Here is a 25,559-nt window from a genome sequence, read left to right as displayed (position 1 = left end):
CTCGTCTCTCCCCCGCCCCGGTTCCTTGCAAACTGAAAGGGGGGGGGGAGAGAAGTGCAGAAAACAATGCAATATACGCACAGCCTCTTCCTCCTGGGAAAAAGCGCGCGGCAAGCAAGTCCCCACACGCTTCCACGCTTCTCACGCAACTTGAACTCCTGGTGCAGAGACAGAGAGAATGAGAGAGGAGGCAACCCACAATGATCCTCTGATTTTTAATGTGGGGGTGGGGTGGGGTGGGGGGTCTTCAAGCAGCAGCATCCATCCTTTGGCGTTCCTTAAAACTCAGTGCACCACTAGCGAGGATAATCCAGCCCAAGTAAGTTTGGAATGCTTTCGGTTTGCTTCTGATCCAGCAAGAGAGGGTTGTGGGGCACAGTGGTGAGAGGCCAATAAGGTGGCATAGAGGGAGTTTGTGATACATTTCCCCACCCCACCCCGCGGTTGTCCACAGGAAATCTGGGACTAAGAAGGCTCCCACCCTCCGTTTAACTCAGTGGAGTTTTCTTCCCTGCCATACATGCATAGGATCGGGGGCAAGGAAAGCTGCGGTGCAGATGAGAAAAACGTAGATGAGATCCTATGTACCATTTTGGGGAGGGAGGAATAAAACTCCGCTGAAGGCAGCCAGGCGCGAGGGAGTCCCACTCACCTCAAGGCAGACCTTACTTCCGAGTAAACACGCAAATGTGGATGCGTGGGGAGGGGGGAGGAACTCCAAAGCCCGACTCATTTAATGCATGTTTACTGGGAAGCAAATGTTTTGCTGCAGTTTGACATTGCTTCTTGGTTTGAAGGGATCGCAGATTTGTAGACCGCCTTGGAATCTTTTCGATGTAGGGCGGTTAAGAAACGTTTTTTTAAAAAAGGAAGAAGCAGCAAATCCTATCTAATCCAGTGGGGTTGCTGCCTCCCAAAGAACTGGGCATAAAATAGCAGCTTTAGCCATAGGGATCTGGTATGCCTGCAACTACACGCAACACACACAGTGTGCATGTGGGTAAACATGTGTATTGTATATTACATATTATATATGCATATATACGCACACACAATAAAATGTGTGTGCGCGCGCGCACCTCTGCTTTTGCACGATCAGGAATTGGAATCCTTCTATAACGCCAGGAACCCTAGAATTGTAGAGTTGGAAGGGGCTTCAAGGGTCATCTAGACCAACCCTCTGCAAGGCAGGCCTCTTTTGCCCAGCGCGGGACTCGAACCCACGATTAAGTGTCTCACGCTCTACGGACCGAGCTGGCGCAGCTGCAGTTTCCAAGTGGGGCTGGGTGGGGAACGACGACAGCCCTTCTATGTAATAATCCCCGCGCCCCATGGCTCTTGGCCCGTTCCCCAAATCTCCGGGGAGTTCGCGGGGGGGAGTACTGCGGGCCTGGCAGCGGATCGAAAGGGAAGCAGCCGTCGGAAATCCGTGCAGAGCCCTGCCTGCCCGCCTGCCTCTTCTGCGCAGGGCCAAAGGTGCCCATTTCACGTCGGGGGCGAGAGGAGCGCGCCTTCCGGGGGTCCGCGGCGCTTCCTGCCCGCATATCCTCCGATTGTGTGCCTCGCCCGCGCCGCACCTCGGAGCGGAGCTGCGGCACGTCCAGGCCCGGCAGAGCAGGCCGCTGGCGCAGGCAAACAGGAACCCCGAGGGGAGGCAGCTACCAAGGGGACAGCTCGTCTCTTGCAGGATATCCCTTTCGCTCGTTGGGTCCTTGCCTTCTCTTTTCTGCCCTTTAATTCTCGCCAGAAAGGAAGCGAGCGCGTCCCCACGAGGACGCTCCACATATCTGGGCATGGGGGAGAGGCAGGAATGCGCATTTCTGCACGGACAGAGGAAGCTTCCTATTGCCAGCGGACTCCCACCTGCCTGTCATGGAAGGAGGGTGATGTTCAAGGCCAGGCAACACGGAAGCCCACACCGACCCGTGGAAAGCCTTTAGGCTGCAATCCTATACGTGCTTTTCTCTAGGCGTAAGCCCCATCGATAGCACGCAGATAGTTCTTTACCATGCTAAACAGGCGTTCCAAATGCACTCAGTTGTGGGTTTTTTAAGCCATCAATGTGTGCCATCATGAAAGCAAACACATGAAGCTGTTCTTTTAGAAGACGAGATGTGGCCTGAGAACATTTGCTGAGCCAAAGGCAATGATCCAGGCTGTGTTTCGACAAGCATGTGTGGAACAGGCACCTAAAGAAATCGGAGGCAAACAGGGAACTATTTTCAGAGAAGGCTACTTTTGTACAATTAATTTAGCCTGGATAGATTTTTAAAACGTGCGTCCAATTGCATTGTTTCATGAGTGCAAGTTTGTTTAAGAGGGCCATCTTAAAAATAAGCAAGTGTTAAGGAAGAGGAAAGCATAGAATACAGGCATGGTTTTTAATGACTTTCATTAAGCAATATGCAACTAGATATGACATCTATTTACTCCTGTTGAGTTAAATGGTGTTCAGTCCCAAGGAAATGTGAATAGGATTATAACTTTAATGCACATAAGTGTGTTTTTTTCTATATTATTATTGTAAGTTGCTTCTCCTATAGAAACTTACTTGGAACAGAGTTCGTGTGATGGAACTGAGACTTACTTCTGAGTTGAATTACATAGGATTGGAACTTTAGAGCTCTGGTAAATAGTACACCTTCTGTATTTTTTTATTACATCTTTTTTCAAGCCTCATTTTCTGCTCCCTCCTTATTGAAACAATGCTGCTGTGGACATATTTATTGAATGGAATAAGGAATAAGGAATAAGCTTGATTTTAAAAAAAACTTTAATACGAGTTTAATAGCCATACTCGCAAGCCACAATTCATGTACTTGAATTGTGACAGGACTGCTTTAGAGTAAGGCAGTATCCAGTAATTAATGTCCAGTGCCCTGATCCAAAAAATGTTTTTTGGAAAGGAAATAGCCAATATGCTTTACTTCTAAGTGACTGTACCTAATACTGGGGTACAGATCACATTCTAAGACTGCTTGATTATTTTCAAAAGGAAACATTTTAAAAGACACATCTTATTTCCTATGACACTGTAACTGAATATATTGTTCTATGTAAAAGGGCATTCCAAATAATGGATATTTCAAGCCATTATTTTCATATCATACTTAGTAGACTACAAACTGTAACTGACTGCCTATAATAATATTTATACTGGAAGCAGTAGAACAGTACAGTTAACACTCCAGTCCTAAACACACTATATCAAAGGAAGTCTCAACTAAAATCCTAGGGACTTACAGACATGGAAAGTCACTGAACTTTGACAAAGTTCTACATAAACATATAGAACTTTAGGACAAAGATAGATGAATGCATTTATTTTATAAACTGAGTAAAAACCCAACCATTAAAGCAGGAGTAATGTGTTGTCTCTTCATTTTGGATAAGAAATCTGCTTGAAAACTGGCATACTGATGCATTACTTAGTTTAAACTATTATAATTTTTTTTTTCAGTTTCCTAGAACTGACAACTGTTCCATGCACAATTATTGGATTTGAGTTACTGTTTAAGTTCCTCAGACAAATTGTTTAACATCAGCTATATGGCAGTTGCATTTTTGCCGAAGGGACGTCTTACACTTGTAAATGCAATTCATCAATGCAAGATGTCTTTGTTTTGTATCGGAGGGAAGAGTTTGGCCTCCACGTAGCTGAGAACGGATTTCTCTTTAATATGCAGGATGTTTGGGTTACCCAGTGCGGTGGATTTCCTAAGCAAATTTCTCTGCAATCCCCCAGTTTAAACAATAACAGAGTCAGTGGCAAAAGACCACTAATACATTCTCAGTTCAAATGTGGAAAGATACAATGCAGGAAGCTGAAAGACTGATCTTGAGGAATGGTGAAAGATATATGTAGCAGAGTGAAAAGTGTCTCTGAATCCTGTTACTAGAGATTGTTGTTTTGTTCAACAGCACTGGGAAATGCACCAAACATGTTACAAATCTAAATATACTGTTGACCATATAAATCTAGTTAGGGTCTGAACAAAGAGGCACATGTAATACAGGAGGTAGAAAATGGTGCTGTAGGGAGTGACATCTCCAACCCTTCACTGGGGAATTTTGTTGTTGTTTATTCATTTAGTCGTGTCCGACGCTTCGTGACCCCATGGACCAGAGCACGCCAGGCACTCCTGTCTTCCACTGCCTCCCGCAGTTTGGTCAAACTCATGTTGGTAGCTTTGAGAACACTGTCCAACCATCTTGTCATCTGTCGTCCCCTTCTCCTTGTGCCCTCCATCTTTCCCAACATTAGGGTCTTTTCCAGGGAGTCTTCTCTTCTCATGAGGTGGCCAAAGTATTGGAGCCTCAGCTTCACGATCTGTCCTTCCAGTGAGCACTCAGGGCTGATTTCCTTAAGAATGGACAGGTTTGATCTTCTTGCAGTCCATGGGACTCTCAAGATTCTCCTCCAGCACCATAATTCAAAAGCAACTATTCGGCGACCAGCCTTCTTTATGGTCCAGCTCTCACTTCCATACATCACTATTGGGAAAACCATAGCTTTGTCGGCGAGGTGATATCTCTGCTTTTTAAGATGCTGTCTAGGTTTGTCATTGCTTTTCTCCCAAGAAGCAGGCGTCTTTTAATTTCATGACTGCTGTCACCATCTGCAGTGATCATGGAACCCAAGAATAGGTTTCCACTAAACAGCAACTTTTGCCTATTATCTACAGCACATTGTGCTTTTCCTTCTTACAAGACTCCTTAGAATTTCATTCCCTCCCTTTTGAATCTGGAAGAGCCCATTTATATATTTTTGCAGTAACTTAATTGCTTCGTATCTTTCCAGATCATAGCAGTTTAACCAAGGCATCTGAACAGACAGCATCAACGGCATACCTTCAGACCGCCTTTTCTTTTGGAATAATAATAATAATAAAAGCTTATTTTCCTACTTATTTTTAGTTGTTTGCAAAGCCATTTTTCTCCAGGGTAATTATAAAGTTGCAGAAGGAAGAGCATTTTAAAACATGTAATCCATTAGTTACAGTGCAAGCCTGCGTACAGAAGTAAACTTTGTTGAGTTCAATGACCTTTACTCCCAGGTAAGTGTGTACTGTCAATCTTCTATAATTAGTTAGGACCTATATGCTTCTAGATTTACTATTTGCATTGTACTGATTGAGAGCTGGAGTGCTTGGATTTAATGTGATTTTAAATCCTTTGATCTCAGTTCTCAAACAGTTTAATAGAACACCGGTTTAACAGGTTGTTGAACTGAGCCAACAAAATTGTGGATCTCAGCTAAACCAAATGAAAGACTAATTATTATACACCATTGTTTCTTTGTAGCTCTAGGAATTTAGAAGCTTCAGGAAGTATATGTAAAGCCTGCAGATTGCTGCTTCTTTTTTTAAAAAAAAATGGATTCCATTTGCTTAATCCATAAAAGGACATGAAGGTAGAGACTGGCGTTGCCTAAATCTGATTCAAGTTCTGAATCAGTGAAGGAATGACTTTCTATCTGATTGGTTGCAGAGAGGTCTCTTTCTAATCCTTTGAGTGCTGTTGCTTATGTATCCAAAAGGGTCACCATCAGCTCTCAAGAGGGAGGTATCAGCAGACTCTAGAAGACCCCGAGGTTTGCAAAAGTACCCGAAACCTTTATGAAAAAAACAACCAACCTACAATAAAAAAACGACGCAATGAGGTCTGAGCATGCTCAGTTGTCACGGAATACTGAATGCCTTTAGAGGGGATGGCAGAAAACAACTGGTGAAGGAATTGGGTAGAATCTTGAACAGCAGCACTACAGCCTTGTTAACATCTATTAGCTAAGATACCTAAATGGAACCTAAGATACAACCTAAGATATGTCTGTCATCTTCCTAGCCTGTCTGTGTGCTTCCAGAGGCATTGAACTGACCATGGGTAGACTGGACAAATGGTGCAATCCTAACCATGTCTACTCAAAAGTAAGCTCTATTGCATGCAATGAAACTTACTCCCAGGTGAGTGGATTGCAGCTTCTGTGGATCCTGGTCTTAACAAGCGTGAGATTTACAACGCTCTTAATCATCTAATTTGCTGGCTTGAGCTGTGATCCAGAACAGTAGGCCCACAACTTATGCAGGGGTTATGTTCCGGGGATCATACCTAAAACCAAATCACATATAGTAAAAGAAATCATTGGCAGGTGGGATTGCCAGTATCATTTCCCCCTGAATGCTTTCCACCCTTTTTAATTTTTTGCCACATGCATAAAGCTGAACGCACACAAGTTAAATGAGCGCAAGTTGCGGGCTTACTGTAGTCTCTTGCGCAGTGCTCAGGTCTGGCTCCCTCCAGTGAAACCAGTTGGATTCCCCCCCCCCTTAGTTCCTGTGTGCTTTGGTTTTCCCATGTCTTCGTTGGTTGGAAATTAGGTTTTTAATTTTTGATTTAACCTCAATTAATTTTTAATTTAACCTCAATTAAGAAGAAGAATTGAATTTTCAAATACACCTTTTGCCATCCATGCACCCACTTACAGTCTCTCCTCTCTTCTCTCTTGTGTGTGTGTGTTTTTTTTAAACAGATAAAGGATTAAGTCTTTGAACATACTGTATTAAAGTATCGTACAAGTTGATACAGTTTGGGGCATTCTTTCTGTGTACGTTCATACCAGGCGGTTAGCAACAGGCAGGCTGTAAATCTTCCCATGAAAAGAAATAATAATTTAGAAAATGTGTAGTATTTCAGGTATTTTTGGAAGATACCAGCATTCTGACAAAGTCATCCAGGGGATTAATTCTCAGGCAACTCCAGGATATCAGCAAACAGGACCAAAAAAGGCATTCCACAGGTGGATGCATATTGAGGCTACATTTTTTCAGTTGTTCCCATGTTAATTCTGATTCAGAATGTTCATGATAAAGTAACCTCAACTGGGCATTATAATGGAAGGCGTGTTTAATTTGGTCTGAATTGTGCTTGTTCTGCAGAAAGAGGGGTGGTAGGGCACAGGAGGAGGTGGTGAAGAATCTGGGCAGGACCAGGCTGGAGAAGAGGACCAACAAACTATGTCCAGCCCATCCATGGCTTATAGGACACCCCAGCCAAGAAGCTCAGCAAGGATGTTTATCTAAAAGAAGAGAGCAGTTGGGGTGCTCCTGATTCCACCAAGATACAACTATGTCCAGTCTAGTGGCCAAATCATCTCATGACACACCTCATCTTAAAAGGGCTGAGGGGCTTCTAGAGAAGATCCTCTTAACACTTGAGCAGATATGAGTGTTTGTAGGCAGACTGGATCCCAGCCAGCTATGTAGGGCTTAAAGGCTAATAGCAGTGCTTTTAATTGTGCTCAGAGACAGGCTGGTAGCCGCTGAAACTTTAAGAGCTAGTGTTTCATCCAGCTGTTTCCTAGACAGCTATGCAGCAGCTCTGTCTGGACCTAATGCAATTTCTGAAGTAACTTGAAGGTTACACACCATGTGTTTCAGTAGTCTTTTCTAGAAATTACCCCAACATAGATAACCATGGTCATTAAAGGTAAAGAGACCCCTGACCATTAGGTCCATTTGTGGCCTACTCTGGGGTTGTGGTGCTCATCTCGCTTTATTGGCCGAGGGAGCCAGCGTACAGCTTCCGGGTCATGTGGCCAGCATGACTAAGCCGCTTCTGGCAAACCAGAGCAGCGCACAGAAACGCCGTTTACCTTCCCGCCGGGGTGGTACCTATTTATCTTACTTGCACTTTGACGTGCTTTCGAACTGCTAGGTTGGCAGGAGCTGGGACCGAGCAACGGAGCTCACCCCGTTGCAGGGATTTGAACCACTGAACTTCTGATTGGCAAGTCCTACCTAGGCTCTGTGGTTTAATCCACAGCGCTACCCGCGTCCCCCTAACCATGGTCATACTTTATCTAATAATAAGGTATCAAACAAAGGTTGGAGGAGATAAATATGTTGGGCACTTGGGGTGGGGGGTTCAAAAATAGATCAGACTATATAAGGCATTTGATGAGGATGGCCAATTTAATGCACAGACTGCCAGCTGAGGGCTCTGGTGTTTTCCTTTCAGGTGCTAAATGTACACATTGATCTCTGCAGGTACATCAGTTTCCTCCCTTAGATGGTTGAGGGAAAGTCTCCGTTCATGAAGACGTTATCGGGGATGTGGCAAGCAGATGGGAGGGGATCTCCCATCTGGGTTTTGCGATCATATCTGGCACGTACATGCAAAACCTTGTGAGGTGTTTCAAGTAATTGCCAAGCATGATTGAAAAACGCTGATGGTTTTTAAGGTAAGCAAGGTGATGCTCACTCCCCACAGTAGCACACAGTGTAAATAGAGACACACCTTCCATGAGCACAGTCTCAGCCAGATTCATTCCACATCACTCCTTCCAAATTGTCCACTCTCCCATACAAACAAACCCTTTGCTATGGGAGTCACGATCCTGTTGCAGTTTACAGGGCTGTGGTAATGATTACTGAGAGAATGGATCCAATATCATCTGAGCACCTGGGGCAAGCATTGTGTAACACATATATCCATTGCCAGCAGAGCTTCAAAGAAGACTCCAGAAACCACCGCTTGGTGAAACAAAAGAGGGCTATATCTATTTAAAACATAACACCTTGGAGGATCTTCAAAATTTAATCAGCTAGAATAACTGAAACAAAATATAGTCTGGGCAGGTAAGTTCCCTAAGGCAGGAGAGATTGTCTCCCTCCCCTTTCCTGGGCACGTCTGCAGGCTCATCCTGTAGCCCCACAGCAAGGACTGGAAGGCTATGCGAACTTCACAAGCACACCACTGCCAGAACCTCATGCCAAGCCAGAAGGACACTCCCAAGATCCCACAAGCCAAACCTATGTTGTGTGACCAAAGAGTGCCCCATACCCAGTAAAGCCTCAGATATTGACTCTATTAGATACTAAAATTCACTCTCCTGCCTGGCTAAAAGCCAGCTAATTCAATTTTTAAAATGCCGCTCTAGCATAAAACAGGCAGCGATACGAAGTAGGAAAAAAGGAAGGCAGTCAGGAGCTCCCCCCAAAATTCCTACTTCTTTTATTCTGCAAAGCACCTTCTGCAGCCTCCCAGGGTGCTGACATTTGCGGAAAATCTCATTACATCCTTTACTGGGATTTTCCAGTGAGAATTCAGAGAGTATGCATGTCAATGCACCTGAGAGCTGGTTGTTGATGTTTTTAAAAGTGAAGTATTTTTACCGTTAAAAAAATAAGGACAGAAAGTTTTATGGGGTTTCTCAAGGTAAAATCTGTCAGTGTACCAATCTCAGATGCCTAGTAGCCAGCCTTCCAAGTCTCCCTTCAGTTATAGCCCAGTGTTGGCAACTCCTGCAATTGGTTCCCCGCCCCCCTCAGATCAGGAAGGTCGGGCAGCTGGGGAGGCTGCGGAGCGCTGTACAAATGTTTAACAGAAAGAGGGTTAGAAGCTTGCCACCCCCAGCAATAAGATAAAATCAACCCTGCCCCTATTAAAATGCTAATGAAATTCTAAGGCCTCCTAAGAATAAGGGAAAAAATGGAAGCCTCTTTTGCAGGGCGAAGAAAACTTTTGAAAAATTGGAGGACAGGTTTTGGAACAGCTCTCATTAGTGCTCCCATGCACAGCCATTGCTTCTGGAGTGTTTTTGAGATTGCGGCTTGAATGTTCTCTGCAGCTGTGTAATCCCCCATTTGCAAGTCACTGCCTGCAGATATCAAACTCCTGTGAGCACAGTCCGTCTAAGCTACAGAGTCTGAAATGAAGGCCTGGAGCCATATATTCACATGGGTGCAACTAACGAGAAGAACGAGGCTTTCATAATGAAAAGCCATTTTTTAAAAAAATTCATGCCTTTTCAAGACAATGCAAGGAGCACAACTCAAGGAAGCAATTGTACATTTGGGGAAATAGAATGGGCTGAGTTAGAATAACAGAATTTTGCAGTTCATTTCAATGCAAAATCCTATGAATTTAGGGTAGGTGTTTTTTTTTTTTTTAAAGTAGCAGTATGACACAATGCAATTCTGAAGAACGTGTTGGTAATTCCAAAGTGTGTGATGTACGTGCATTATCTGTATCCTCCCCCCCCCCATTAAAAGTGTTCAGTTTTTGTGAATCTGAATTTGGTGTTTTGAAATTATTTCTGTCCTTTATATCACTTTATACAGTGGTACCTCAGGTTACATACTGTCAGGGAATCAGGAGCAGGAGCACTGGGGAGAGAGGATTGGGAGAGCGAAGGGGAAGAATCCGAGGGCAGCGTAGGGGAGTATGACAGTGGCCCGAGAGATTCCATGAGCTTCTCCAGCGAATCAGAAGATTCCCAGAAGGGGGCGCCGATGGTCAGGGCAAGGGGGGTCCCAGGGGGGACGCACCAGAAACAAGGAGCCAGAGGGGAACCCCAAAGCAGCAGTGGAGGATCGGGACCAGTTTCCCCACCAGAGCGTAGTGGGGGGGAAGAATCACATGTGTCAGGGGCAGTGTCTCCTCCAGAGAGGGAGTCAGGGCTGACCCCGCCTCCAACGGAGGGGAGGTCAGTTGCAGCTAGCCCCCCCGAAGGGGGAAGCAGTGACAGCAGCAGTGGAACGGTCAGGAGGAAAGCTGCTGGCTGGGCGCACGCGCCAAGTTCAAATGTGCAGGCGCACGGAACAGCAGGAGACCCGGATGGGGAACCAGCTCCTAAAGCCCGCCGGAGGGAGGGAGAAGGCTCAGGGGAATCAGCGGGAGAAGAGGCTAGAAAGGGCGGAACCCCGGCAGGCAGGCGGACCCAGAGGAGGAAGGAGCAGCGGAGAAGGTGGAGCAAGGCTAGAATCTTAAATTGGTGTCAAGGGGGAGGAGACTCAGACGGAGCATCAGCGGTCTGACACTTGAGACGTGGAGCTGCACGCTGCGGCTCTGGAAGTGAAACTGAACTTCAATAAAGACTTTTATACTTAACAACGAAGCAGCGTTGGTCCTTTGTGAGCTGGGACCTAGGGTAGCTCTGACACATACACTTCAGGTTACAGACTCCGCTAACCCAGAAATATTACCTCAGGTTAACAACTTTACCTCAGGATGAGAACAGAAATCGCGCAGCAGCAACGGGAGGCCCCATTAGCTAAAGTGGTGCTTCGGGTTAAGAACAGTTTCAGGTTAAGAACGGACCTCCAGAACGAATTAAGTACTTAACCTGAGGTACCACTGTACTTGGGGTTGTTGGTTAGGGTTGTCGTTGTTGTTATTATTATTATTTCCACCTATGGCTAATTACCACTTTGCACAATGACTTCAATGGAATTTTTTCCCCTCTCCTCCCCCCCACACCCTCTTAAATTTGTTCTGAGGGTTCCCCTGACCTTTTGGAGCAGATCTGAAGCTGTCTTGGGGCATGTGTAAGGGGAGAAGGGAGGAAAGACCCATTGTACAAGCAGAAGAAATCCCTACTGCACATTTTTTAAATACTGCCCATTATCTATATGCACTGAGAACCCCTTTATAGACTGATGTGGCCAGGAAGGGTTGTAATACCTCTGCGATGTCTAGTACAGTCAATCCTCGGATCCCGAACACCTCCGTTTTGGAGCATTTCGGTTCCTGAACCCCGAAAACCTGGAAGTAAATGCTCTGGTTTTCGAACTTTTTTCAGAAACTGAACGTCCGACGTGGCTTCTGCTTGAGTGCAGGAAGCTCCTGCAAGCAATCGGAAGCTGCGCCTTGGTTGTCGAACATTTCGGAAGCCAAATTTGCTTCTGGAACAGATTACATTCAACAACTGAGGTTTGACTGTATATCAATGGTTCCTGTACATCGTTTTATTGCAGGCCTCTGTTCTGATTGCATATTCTTTATGAACCATCACATTTCCTTACCTAACATCTGTTAATCCAGGACAATGCTTGAAAAGTTCCGCCCCCAACTCTTTTCTCAATTTAGCATTGAGGAAACCTAAGCACATAAATTCACTTAAGCATTGTGGCAGGCTTTGCAAATACCTCATATTTGTAACAACGGATACAAAAGCTCTGCTGCAACTCTGCAAGGCTACATCAATTAAGATGTTACTGATTCCTTCTTAGCGCAATAAAACAGTAAGTGAGTGATATCTTCATATTATCAAAGCCTTTGCCAGTTCTGTCTTGATTGCACTCCAATATTTTCCCATGAGCTCCTATTTCTTTAGGAGGAAGTAACTTTTAATATGATCCCTGAAGAGTAAATGGTTTGGGGCCATGATCCCATTCATTTTCATTCATAGATCATGCCTTTTAACTTCAGCAGCTTTATATGATCACAAAGCCAAAACCAGAATGTACACTCTAATCCCTGCCCCAATAACATGTAAATGCAGAAACCAAGGTAGCCTATGAATTTTAATGCAGATCTATTCCTGTTCAATGAAAGACAGTTGTAAGGCAATATCTTCATAAAATAAGTATCACAACCAATGGTGCACAATGCTTTAGTTTCCATTCACAATACACATTAACTATTACGACTACTACTAATAACAATAATAATAATAATATTTTTTATTTATATGCCGCCCATCTGACTGGGTTGCCCCAGTCTCTCTGGGCGGCTCCCAACAAAATATTAAAAACACGATAAAACATCAAACATTAAAAACTTCCCCAAACAGGGCTGCCTTCAGATGTCTTCTAAAAGTCAGATAGTTGTTTATTTCCTTGACATCTGATGGGAGGGTGTTCCACAGGGCGGGCGCCACTACAGAGAAGGCCCTCTGCCTGGTTTCCTGTAACCTCGCTTCTTGCAGTGAGGGAACTGCCAGAAGACCCTCAGAGCTGGACCTCAGTATCTTGGCTGGATGCAGACAAAAATACATTATTTGGTGTATATACAAAACTTGCTGGTCTGTTTTCGGATTGATGGTCCATGCACCCTAAGTTGGAGTAGCATATGCACTTTACACAGCTAGGTCTGTTTACATGATTACAATCTCATTCAGCCAAAATCTCATTGAGCCAATCTCATTGAGCCAAAAATTACCAGGTGAGTTTTGGAGGGATAAACACCCTCTAAAGAATATTGCGCAAAATGTGCCACCTCCCCATGTATGCACAATTTCGTTACCCGCAAATATTTATTTATTAAATTTTATTAAATTTGTACATTGCCCTTCAATTCCATGGATCCCAGGGCAGTTCACAAAATAAAAATACAATATCAAAACATGCACAAAGAACCTTCATAAACCAATAAACCCACCCCCTCACAAACACAATTAAAAGGGGTATAAGATATTGATAACATGGAGCTCTCTTATGGGCCATTTTCATTGAGCCCTAGAAAATTCTAAGCTAATAATAATAATAATTTATTTATATGCTACCCATCTGACTGGGTTGTGATGTGATGCAGATGATCATTTAGTGAGTAAGTCACTAATATAAAATAAAACTGACCTGAAAGCATTTTCATTTTGGTAATTTTATGTCACAGACAATTCCCCTCACCTCTACACAGTTCTCTCAAGTCCCCTTGAGTTTCAAAATAGGCATCAACAGTGCGATTATAATCTATGACGGTGCCATTGTCAGGTTAACACCTGTATGTGCTGATATATGACTAGTACCGTGTTGCAACAAGCATGCAAATAAGTTTATAATTAGTACATAGTTTAAAAAGTACTGAAATTGTCATAACTTTTATATATTGCTCCATTACAACCTTTAAATAAATGTTTTGATGGAGATCAGCAGTGCTAGGCCAATTTATTCTTGTCTATCATTAAAAGGCCTTACACAAAGAAACAATACTGTTCCACATCAAACTGTCACGAAGAGACATTTCCCTGCAACACCTGCTTGTTATGAATAGACACAGGCTAAGAACAGTTTATCATGATGAAGATAGCGATTCTTGCAAAGCCTTAAGGGAACCAGTTTTCATATAATGCAAGTAATATTTTAGAAATGTCTAAAATATATGTTCAGCGCAATGAACATATATTTGACTTAACCTATTACTTCCCAGAGATCAACTTTAACAATGTATTTACTTACAATTCAACAAAGTGGTCCCACTAGCAGATACCCACACAAGGACTTCCACTAGTGGAACTGGGCTTTCCCCCTCATCTCTCCCCCCCCCCCGCAAAATTTTTTGGTTGCCTTCCCCCAGGGGAAGGAAAGAGGAGATTCTTTCATCAGGCAATCAAAACTGCTTCTGCTGATGGGGCCATCTCCTTTGCACTATGCTGACACATTAGCAAAAAAAAGTTATCTGGGTGGTTTACAGTTAAAATACTAAAAATAAATAATAAAGTACAGTATAAAAATACAGCAACCAAGAAAGTACAGTGGTACCTCAGGTTAAGTACTTAATTTGTTCTGGAGGTCCGTTCTTAACCTGAAACTGTTCTTAACCTGAAGCACCACTTTAGCTTATGGGGCCTCCCGCTGCCACCGCGCGATTTGTGTTCTCATCCTGAAGCAAAGTTCTTAACCTGAGGTACTATTTCTGTGTTAGCGGAGTCTCTAACCTGAAACGTATGTAACCTGAAGTGTATGTAACCCGAGGTACCACTGTAGTAGCATTCATATTCTAAAAAAAGCATTCAAACACATTTATAAATCTGAAAAGCCTGGGGGGGGGGAGATTTAAAAGTTATTTACCCAAAGCAGAGAAGACCACAATGTAGGTGCTAGGCGAGCTTCTCTGGAGAGGGTGTTCCACAGTGGGGGAGCCATCACTGGATAGCTTAGTGAGTAGCATGTGAGACTTAATCTCCGAGTTGTGAGTTTGAGCCTCACATTGGGCAAAATATTCCTGCCTTGCTAGGATGATCCTCGTGGTCTCTTCCAAGTCTACACTTCTATGATTCTGTGAAAAGGCCCTCTCCCTTTTGGCCACCTGCCTCACTTCATGCCTTTTATACACCCATACACACCAGTCACCCAATATAAGTGTCAAAGTTAACTAGATTTGCCTGTAGGCATATTTTCAGATAGATCTGGGATGGCATAATCAGTAGAGCATGAGACTCTAAATCTTGTGGGTTTAAGCCTTGTGTTGGGCAAAAGACAGGGGTTTGGACCAGATGACCCTCAATTCCCTTCCAATTCTACAATTCGTCTCCACCCACATCGTTCAGCCTGGACACTGAGGTCCAGCACCAAGGGCCTTCTGGCGGTTCCCTCACTGAGGGAAGTAAGGTTACAGGGAACCAGGCAGAGGGCCTTCTCAGTAGTGGCACCCGCCCTCTGGAGCGCGCTCCCATCAGATGTCAAGGAAATAAACAACTATCTGACTTTTAGAAGACATCTGATGGCAACCCTGTTTAGGGAGGTTTTTAATGTTGATGCTTTATTGTGTTTTTAATATCTTCTGCCTTCTCCTTTAAGATGCATAGGGTTTTGTTTTCTTTTCTTTTGTTTTGTGATACTGTTCTCCAACCAAACATGTACAAAAATGCATATATTTGGTGTCAGTGTGCATTAAAATGTATATATTTGTTAAGATGACATACAAAAATGCATTCCACGTGACATGCAAAAATGTGTTGTCAGAGCTACCCTAGGTCCCAGCTCACAAAGGACCAACGCTGCTTCGTTGTTAAGTATAAAAGTCTTTATTGAAGTTCAGTTTCACTTCCAGACCCGCAGCGCGCAGCTCCACGTCTCAAGTGTCAGACCGCTGATGCTCCGTCTGAGTCTCCTCCCCCTTGACACCAATTTAAGATTCTAGCCTTGCTCCACCTTCTCCGCTGCTCCTTCCTCCTCTGGGTCCGCCTGCCCGCCGGGGTTCCGCCCTTTCTAGCCTCTTCTCCCGCTGATTCCCCTGAGCCTTCTCCCTCCCTCCGGCGGGCTTTAGGAGCTGGTTCCCCATCCGGGTCTCCTGCTGTTCCGCGCGCCTGCACATTTGAACTTGGCGCGCGCGCCCAGCCAGCAGCTTTCCTCCTGACCGTTCCACTGCTGCTGTCACTGCTTCCCCCTTCGGGGGGGCTAGCTGCAACTGACCTCCCCTCCGTTGGAGGCGTGGTCAGCCCTGACTCCCTCTCTGGAGGAGACACTGCCCCTGACACATGTGACTCTTCCCCCCCACTACGCTCTGGTGGGGAAACTGGTCCCGATCCTCCACTGCTGCTTTGGGGTTCCCCTCTGGCTCCTTGTTTCTGGTGCGTCCCCCCTGGGACCCCCCTTGCCCTGACCATCGGCGCCCCCTTCTGGGAATCTTCTGATTCGCTGGAGAAGCTCATGGAATCTCTCGGGCCACTGTCATACTCCCCTACGCTGCCCTCGGATTCTTCCCCTTCGCTCTCCCAATCCTCTCTCCCCAGTGCTCCTGCTCCTGATTCCCTGACATGTGTATATTATGATAAATGCTGACTGAAATACTGGTGAAATTTCCTGAGGACTTTTTTAAAAAACGAAATAGCAAACTGATACAGAAATATGGCAAAACAACAACAACAGAGAATTGGGAAACAGGGATAAACCAAAATTGACCGATTCCTCCATCCCTTTTTATCGCTGTGGTTCCATCATAGGCAAGAAGGGCCTCACCATCAGGCTAATTCACAAATGACATGCACTTTCACCTGTTAACCATGTCCTTTGGCTACTTGGTTCTACCTAGTAGAAACAGTTCAGTTTCTATCCACAAATAAAGGACGGCCTCATTTAGAAACCGGTGGGAGAATATTTCAGTCTCTCAGGACACTCTGCTGCAGGCTTCAAAGTTACTCGACAAAAAAAAAAAAAAGGCTTCAAAAGGAGACTGCAGCATGAAATTGCTGAACTAGAATTTCTCGGCAAATTTGATTCTATTCAATTAAGACTTAATCAGGACTCTGGTCTTCTTTCTCGCTGCAGGTGTTAAATTAAGTTAGTGCAGCTGGAAAGACAGTCTTGTCACAATGACTGCTGTTGTGAACATGTCATCCTGTTCTTATCCTGCGTACATTTGGGAACTCCAGGAAAATGACTGTGTGTGTTTGTGTGTTTATATATACTTATTGAAGATAACAATGAATGTGTCTGACAAAGTGGGCTCTTGACCAGCCCATGAAAACCTCTGCCACGTGACTTTTGTTTGTATTTTAAGGTGCTAAAGGCCTGTTTGATCTAGTGATAGACGATTTGAGAAAAAATATGACTTGTTTGTATGGAGCAGAAATTTCACCCTAAATATATATCTGGTGCCTTTGTAGATCACTGAATACCATTTCATTAATATTTGCATAGTAGCACTGCTTCACTTAAATGCAAACTGTTATATAGTTGTTCATTTCAAATGGGTGGCTGGGCCCTTGTTCAGACACTTATTTAATTTAATTATGTAACTGTTTTCTTTAAACTGATGTGACAACCTCTCGTATTTGAGGTATGGTCTTTCAAAATATGCAACACAATCCTATCAGAAGTATGCCCTACATAGTTCAATGGGACTTACTCTTAGCCTGAAATACTTTACACCTGCATTTCACTTCATTGCTTATGATGTCCGGAAATGTTTATTTAAAAAACCCCAAATAGCTTTTAAAAACAGATATGTTGCAGCGAGATCAGCTGTACGTGTAGTAGGCTGCAATATAAATTAATAAAGTAGGATTTTAGAGCTGATTTTTAATAAATAAAACTCATTTTTAAATTTTATTTTATAGGTTTTATAGCTGTTTAATTCAAAAGGAAAAGGGAGCGTAAGTGCCCTGGTTGGCAGGAACAATTGGACGGGAGCTGCATTTAGGATCATCTGACTGATGATGGACCAGTCAGCGAAAGAAGCTATAAACTAGTAAAAGTTGCTTGTTTGGGTCATCCTCAAGTGAATTTCTACATGGCCTGGAATCCCCAACACTTCATTAGCCAGACTTTAATTGAGGGGTCCATTTTGTACCTGATGAACTTGCAAGTTTGCAGTAAAAAATAAATGTGCTCTCAACCTGGCAGATTCTGAGTTTTCAACTAAGCGCAGCCTCCAGAAAATTGGAAAGAGGTCAAGGGGAATCTGAACTCCCGTGAAGTATCTTGAATTTTAGTTCAACAATGTCAAAGATTGCTTTGGAAACATTCATTAATCTTCGTGACATATTTGTGACATCACAACAGTTCAGAGATGCTTAAAAATGAAGCTGATGGGTGACCTTTCTCAAGGTCATGCCAAGTCAGTAGAAGAACCTGGGAGTCAAGACTAGGGGTCTGTGGGGGTTGGAATTCAGTTCAGGTTGAAGCTGAATCTATCAAATTCACACTTTCTGAAACAGCATATGAACCAAAACACAGCAATCTCCCCAAATTTCCATGTATCTGAATTTTGCTAGGCAGTTTGCCATGCTCTGTTTACAGAAATACATATATTAGAGGGAATTGTGAATAAAAACAACACAGGGGGGAATGATCATATATAAGGAAATTGCTAGCAAAAATGTGTCCCTTAGTCAAAACTGCATATTAAAATGTGTTTATTGGGAGAAATTTGCACTAAAATATTGGCAAAGTTTCATTAGTATTCTTCCCCCTCCCCCCCATAAAACCCCCACAAACGGCTGCAAAATGCACAGAGAACTGAATTTAAGATTGGAAAAATGAAAAACTGAGAGCTGAAATTGACCGATCCTTCCATCCCTAGTCAAGAATTGTAGCTTTGCACTTGGTAACAACAACAACAACAACAATAACAACTTTGTACCCTGCGCGTCTGACTGGGTTGCCCCAGCCACTCTGGGTGGCTTCCACATATATAAAAACATGACAAAACATTAAACCTTAAAAAGCTTCCCTATACAGGGCTGCAACAACATCTAGCAGTGTGACCTGATAATTGAATTGAGTTGCCTTGTTTTCACCATAAGGCTGCAGTCCTGTACGCATTTACCTGTGAGTAACAGAGCAATCTTTAATCAGGGCCTAGGAAGACATGGCACAATGTATCCACCACCATATCTGAAGCTCTGCCACCTTCAGCCAGCCAGGATGAAAGGTGTTTGGGAGCAATCGCTCCACTACTACTCAACCTTCCTTAACTGATTCGGTTGAGCTTCCTTCTGCGCAAGCCAAATACACACCTGACTTATCCCAGGATGAACTGCATAGTTATTTCACCAACAGCTCCTGCAATTGGGATCCTTGTCCTATTGGACCAGCTGGCAGAGAAGGTCATCTGGTGGGATCACCTGGTAAGGTTTAAAGAGCTACTGCTGAACTGGAATAAATTCCATGGTGAAATTAATAATATTGGGATGCCATGGGGGGGGGGGAATAGATGCTTTTAAAGGCCATTGCACCTTCATCTTGATAAGTATCAGTGTGGTGTAATGTTTGTAGCTCACAGTATTTTGGATCACACACACACACAAACAGGCAATATTTTGGAGCCTCTTTTCCTGTGTTCCATTTTTTAGGTCCATAATGTGTGCTGGCCTGCAGTTTGCCAGGTGGCTCACTTGACATACTTTGTGATGACTAACTCTGCGTGGTTTGGACAAAGCGATGCCAAGACGTTTCATCTTGCCCAAGTGACTCACAAGGCGGAAAAGATATTGCAGCATTTAGTTTGCAAGTATAATTTATGTTCTTTCAACTGATCTTGCTGTGGCCAGGCCAATTCAGCCATGAAAAGCAAGGGAAACACATCGGTTCAAGGAGGGAAGCACTGATCTATGAGAACAATTTTAGTTAATTAAGTGGACATTTCACAAGGGCGAGGGATCCACTAGTCCCCTTAAGAGAGCCAGTCAAATATGAAATACGAGTGATTTTGTTAGGGGAAATAAATGGACAGGCTGCAGATGGGGGGGGGGGCAGATGGAATTTTGCTGCCTTTGTAGCTGAAAGAAGAGGATGGCCCAGTAGAACAAAGGGGTTCTGAGCTTATGGAGTTGAGGGATCTCCACTCTTACGTCATCCTTGTTGTCAAGGACAAAAACTACATGGGCATTTGTACGAAGCGGGGTTTCCATTTTGCTATTTCATCCATGTTAGAAAACTGTCAGGTATGGATATAATCATCTGGGCAGTGATGAGTTACTTCACACAATCGGCTTCTCCTTTATTTAAAGGCACATATGGCAACCCGGCCAGAAGGCAGTCTAGGCCAAAATGTAAGAGGGAAATGGAGCTACTTTCCACCTGCTGCTGACTTCTTCCTGTTCTTCTTCAAGAAGGTTTGCACCAGGACAGGGCCCTCTCCTCTGATTGTGGGAAATGCCCCAACTTTTCAACTGAAACCGAAGGAACAGCTGGAGAAGATGAAACTGCGGGTATATCTACGGTATATTGCCGTCTCACCAGTTCACTTTTAATGCTCAGTCCCTTTGTGCATCACTCCCAGAAATCTGGAGTGGTAGTTTTGGGAGCACTGCATGCCCGCTATTTGATGAAATACAGTGATTTATGACCAAGGCTATTTTTTTTTCAGCGGAGCTCAGTTCCGGCACCTCTCAGGTGAGCGCCATTGCCATTCTAAGAGAACAAGGGAGAAGTTTATGGTCAGCTCTGGCACATCATTTTCTAGAAAAAAATAGCACTGCTTATGGCATTTATTTTACCTCAAGAGCTTGGCCTGTCCACACAACAATGCTGCGTGTAGGCCAAGCTGAGAGTTACTGACTGACACAAATTCACCCAGTAACTTTTGTTGCTGAGCAATGGTCTGTATTACGCTGAATTCAGCTTGGTGATGTAGATGTTTGGATGGAGGAGAAATTCTATTCAGTTCACATTTAAAGGCAAACTGACCTAATTCAACAGGTGAATCGAAACACCACCTTTTAAAATTCGCATTCTCTGAATTTTGCAATGCAGTTCTTCAGCCAGGCAATGTGTACAAAAGAGAACACACTGTGGTGATGCGTACATATAGCTGCATATATTAATGAAAAATACTGTATGTACATTAGGGGTTCATAATGCATACAAAAAAAGAGGGCATATTAAGAGAAAATCGCTGGACTTAAAAAAAATAAAATCACAAATTGATGTGGAGAACTGAACCAAAACCACCACATTCACCCATCTTGATGCAGCTGCAGATCATTTATTACTGTAGATTACAGATTACAGTGAGTTTCTGTTATCTGTCGTATGTCTGATATCTGGTGCCTCTTTTCATTAGGTTAGTTCCTGCAGGGGTGCCTGTCACAAAGTGCTCAAATAACCACTTTAATCTTCTCATCAGTCGCTTTGTGAACAAGCTATTTTCACATTTTTCTTCTTTGGTGCTCTGGTTTGATCAGTCTCAATAGAGTGCAGGGTGTGGATGCTAATAACTGCTTTTAATTCATCTGAGCTCCAGGCCATTTCATAGAAACTTTTCTTGGTACTGCCAGTGGTTTCCCTTGCCTCAGATCCACCCTCACAAAGCCCAGATTCTGTCTTTCCACCCACTGAAGATGAGACGCATATATCTACTGGCTTTTATCTGTTAATAGAGAACAGTACTACATACTCAAAACAAGTACATTACAAAGCAAAAAGTAGGCCCCAACTCTCTTCGGCCTATTCTTCTCCTTGTTGCTCTCATATGCCTTCAGCTCGACTGAGGGTGGGGTGCACTTTCATTCAAGGAACAACAGGGACCTGTTCAATCTGGCATCTCCATGCCAAGACAAAAATGCAGTGGGTTCTTATCTGGGAGATGTTGTTTGCAGATGACACAGCCTTGACAGTGCACTCCAGGGAAGCTCTATAGACACATGAACTGTTTTGCCCAAGCCTCCATGGAGTTCGGCTTCACCATCAGCCTAACAAAGACAAACATCCTGGGTCAGGACACTAGCAGCACTCCGCACATCAGCATTGGTGGTAGATGGTTTTGTCTACCTGGGCTCCACCATAACCAGCAACTTCTCCATCAGTGCACAGCTGGACAAGCGTATTGGTAATGGCTCGCCTCTCCAAAAGGGATTGGGAGAATGTGATGCTAACAACAAATACCAAGATGAAGGTCTACCAGACTTGCGTGTTGAGCACCCTACTTTCCGAAAGTGAGTCATGGGCAGTTTACACTCACCAGGATCAATGTCTTGATGATTTCCATATGTGCTGCATCAGGAAGATATTGGGTATCACATGGCAGGACAGTCTCACACAATGAAGTGCTCTTCCCAAACCCACATTCCCAGTATGTTCGCACTCCTGTCTCAGTGACGTCTCCACTGGCTCAGTCATGCACACAGAATGGAAGATGGCAGGATGTGCTTTATACGATATGATACGATACAATAATCTTTATTGTCATTGTCCCATACAGAACAACGAAATTGAAAAATTGCATCAGACATTCAAAAACCAACAAGCCTACTATCCCAGCCTAGTTAGCCCTCTAAAATCTCTGATACCCCATAATTAAATACAATATACTCCCAAAGAGTACTTTGTGACCTAGCAACATGTTGCGCCTAAAGTAAAGTCATGGCTGCAGGTCTGGCTAAACCATTAGGCAGACTGGGGTGTCTGCTTCAGGCAGCAGATGCATAGGAGACAGGGAGCAGTAGAGCGATGGTTGTGGCCTGTCATACACACCTTGACCTAGTAGCCATCTGCACTATACCTTTAAAGCAGGGACGCAGGTGGCGCTGTGGTCTAAACTACTGAGCCTCTTGGGCTTGCCGATCGGAAGGTCGGCGGTTCAAATCCCCACGACAGAGTGAGCTCCTGTTGCTCTGTCCCAGCTCTGCCAACCTAGCAGTTCAAAAGCACACCAGTGCAAGTAGATAAATAGGTACCGCTGTGGCGGGAAGGTAAATGGCATTTCCGTGTGCTCTGGCTTCCATCATAGTGTTGTGTTGCGCCAGAAGCGGTTTAGTCATGCTGGTCACATGACCTGGAAAGCTGTCTGTGGACAAACGCCGGCTCCCTCAGCCTGAAAGCAAGATAAGCGCCACAACCCCCATAGTCGCCTTTGACTGGACTTAACTGTCCGGGGGTCCTTTACCTTTTTTAACCTTTACCTTTAAAGCAGCATCATACCACTGTTTGTTCAGTTAGGTGTATTAAGTGACACCTAAAAAATTTATAGTGCGGGTGAAAAAAAGGAGGTTTTGGAAAACCCATGCTTCATGTAAAATACTATACAAAACACTTGTGGTATTTTCCAGTTTCTTGTGAAATGGCCTATAAGTTTTTACTGAGGGAAATCTCTGCTGGGAATAGCCATGAAAGTTTGCCATAGTCTCAAAACAGAATAGGTCTCCCATTGCTGGTATTGGAAAGAAATGATGGGGATATATTCATGCATTTCCACCCATAGTATCTTGTTTGAGGATAAGATACGCTTAGGTATTTAAGGGCAAAGCAGCTCACTGCTCCATCTCTAATGCCTACTCAAAATCTGGGCTTCAATCTGGGTTGTAAGATGGTAGAAGCACAGCCATGGGTGACTAGTTGACTTAGCATTTTCACTAAAAAGGCATGCCACATAGGACTTATTGATCCAAAAGTACCTAAATGTTTCATCATTCAAGGCAGCTGAAAGCAGGTATTATAAAATATATAAAATAAAGAAAAACATTTGTACATTTACATAAATTACATAAATAACACAAATAAATTGCAAAACAAAACACATTAAAGGAAATGGAAACCTGCTAACAGAATAATGTGCAACTTTTTTTCTATTTGGATCAAGCACGAAACTTACAGCTGTAATAATAATAATAATAATAATAATAATAATAATAATAATAATAATTTGAATTTATTTAAAACATACCTGATCTTCAAAACGATCCTTGTGAATGTTTGGGCCTTGGTTGGAACAGGTTAGTGAACCCAAATGAAAATGCCTTATGATCATTGCAAAAAGCATTGTGGTTCAGGTTTTAATCAATTTATATAGGTTTAACAACATTACATTTACATGTGCTTGATTTCTGAATCATGCTCATGAATAAAAAAGAACATTGCTGACATTGATAAGCATTTTTTACTGCTTTCCCTACCCTACATACTCAATTACTTCATGTACCTTGTTTCAATAATCCTAATAATTATCTTGTAAGTCGTCTTCTTATATTGCAAGGGCTGAAGCTGTAACATGCTGACTTGCCTGAGGACATTGAGATGGTTGGTGATTGAGCTGAAATTTAAAGCTTCCCATAGATCATACTATAGCCAGGTGCAGATGATAATCTAGAAAGAACGAACAGGTACCCATAAATCTGGCAATGGGTCTCCATCATCTCATCTACTTTGGCAGTCAGGTGAGACATGAGCAGAGGAAATCTCTTGGCATGGCCCATGCTTTCAACCTGGTTCTACTCCAAATTCACACTTAGTGAAGGAGGCTATAATTCATCAGGCTGCAGCAGAGGGAGTGTGAGAATCAAGGCCATTCTGTGGAGATCAGCTTCATTGGGCTCTCCACTCCTTCAGCTGCTTTTATTCCAGCTGCTCGTTATACTACTATGTATCTAAGCCCATGTTTGCTTCTTTCCACTTCCCTCCTCTTCCCTCCTTCCTTTTGTGTCTTGTCTATTAGACTGTGGCACTGTGATCCAAACCCCGGCTGGGCATCAGCGGTTAACAGAGCAGTGGGAATGCCACCACATCTGCAGACCTGCCACTCATGCCGGGGGGGACAGAAAGTGGGGGCCGGCTAATGGTTGCATCAGGAAGGAGCTGGCACAGCAACCAACTGGGCCCCCGGGCTGTCAAGTGAGACTGGCCTGGGATCCAGTGGATCCAGGGTCATGAAACCCCTCCCTATCCAACATTTTGTGGGCTGCTCCTGGCAGTGAACCTCCCATGGGCACTTCTACCTGCTCACCTGTTCAGAGGACTGAATGGAGAGTCCATGCCAGTGGAGTGACGCCGGTAACATTGCACAGGTAGAGATTGGTGCAATCAAACATCCCCTCTCCCCATCAGCCTGTTTTGGATGGTATCCCAAGCCTCTGAGCATGGACTGTCTTGTTCTGATTGATCTTATGCAAGGGAGCCCATGCATCCTATTTTACAAAGGAAATTCCTGGCCTTGAAGGGCTGCCTGGTCCAAGTCCACTTTAAATATTAATAATCCTAAGAAGGAAGAGCTGTAAACTCTTGGAGTCCATCATGTGATATGTTGGGACAAAGGGCTTGATGTGAATAGTGACCAGAGGACAACATTGAGCAGGCAAATTAATAATAATAATAATAATAATAATAATAATAATAATAATAATAATTTATACCCCACCCATCTGGCTGGGTTTCCCCAGCCAGTCTGGGCAGCTCCCAACAGAATATTAAAAACACGATAAAACCTCAAACATTAAAAACTTCCCTAAACAGGGCTGCCTTCAGATGTCTTCTAAAAGTCAGATAGTTGTTTATTTCCTTGACATCTGAAGGGAGGGCGTTCCACAGGGCAGACACCACTACAGAGAAGGCCCTCTGTCTGGTCCCTGTAACCTCACTTCTCGCAGTGAGGGAACCACCAGAAGACCATCGGAGCTGGACCTCAGGCTGAACGATGGGGGTGGAGACGCTCCTTCAGGTATACTGAATGGATCATGGATAATGACAGTCCCCACCACCTAAAGTCTGGCTACCACATTGTGCACATAAAGCTTCCAAAAAGTAAAGGACACTTCTATGTCGTGCGCATTCCAGTCCTACCTTGAGGTGGCAAAGGAATGAACGGTTGTTGCTGACAAGAAGAGTGGCAGACTTTGTGCTGGT

The 25,559-nt window shown here is 43.8% G+C and overlaps 1 long non-coding RNA gene across 1 annotated transcript; it reads left to right on the top strand.

Annotated features, from left to right (window-relative positions):
• LOC310743461 lies at positions 1 to 22,084 on the top strand. Its single transcript, XR_014539040.1, has 3 exons — positions 1 to 319; positions 19,005 to 19,072; positions 19,257 to 22,084. It is a non-coding gene; the product is annotated as an uncharacterized lncRNA (long non-coding RNA).
• The last annotated feature ends 3,475 nt before the right edge of the window (positions 22,085 to 25,559 follow it).

This window comes from Podarcis filfolensis (assembly GCF_964270895.1).
Source record: "Podarcis filfolensis genome assembly, chromosome: 1".
Classification (NCBI taxonomy): domain Eukaryota; kingdom Metazoa; phylum Chordata; class Lepidosauria; order Squamata; family Lacertidae; genus Podarcis; species Podarcis filfolensis.
This window is presented reverse-complemented; position numbering and strand designations above follow the sequence as displayed.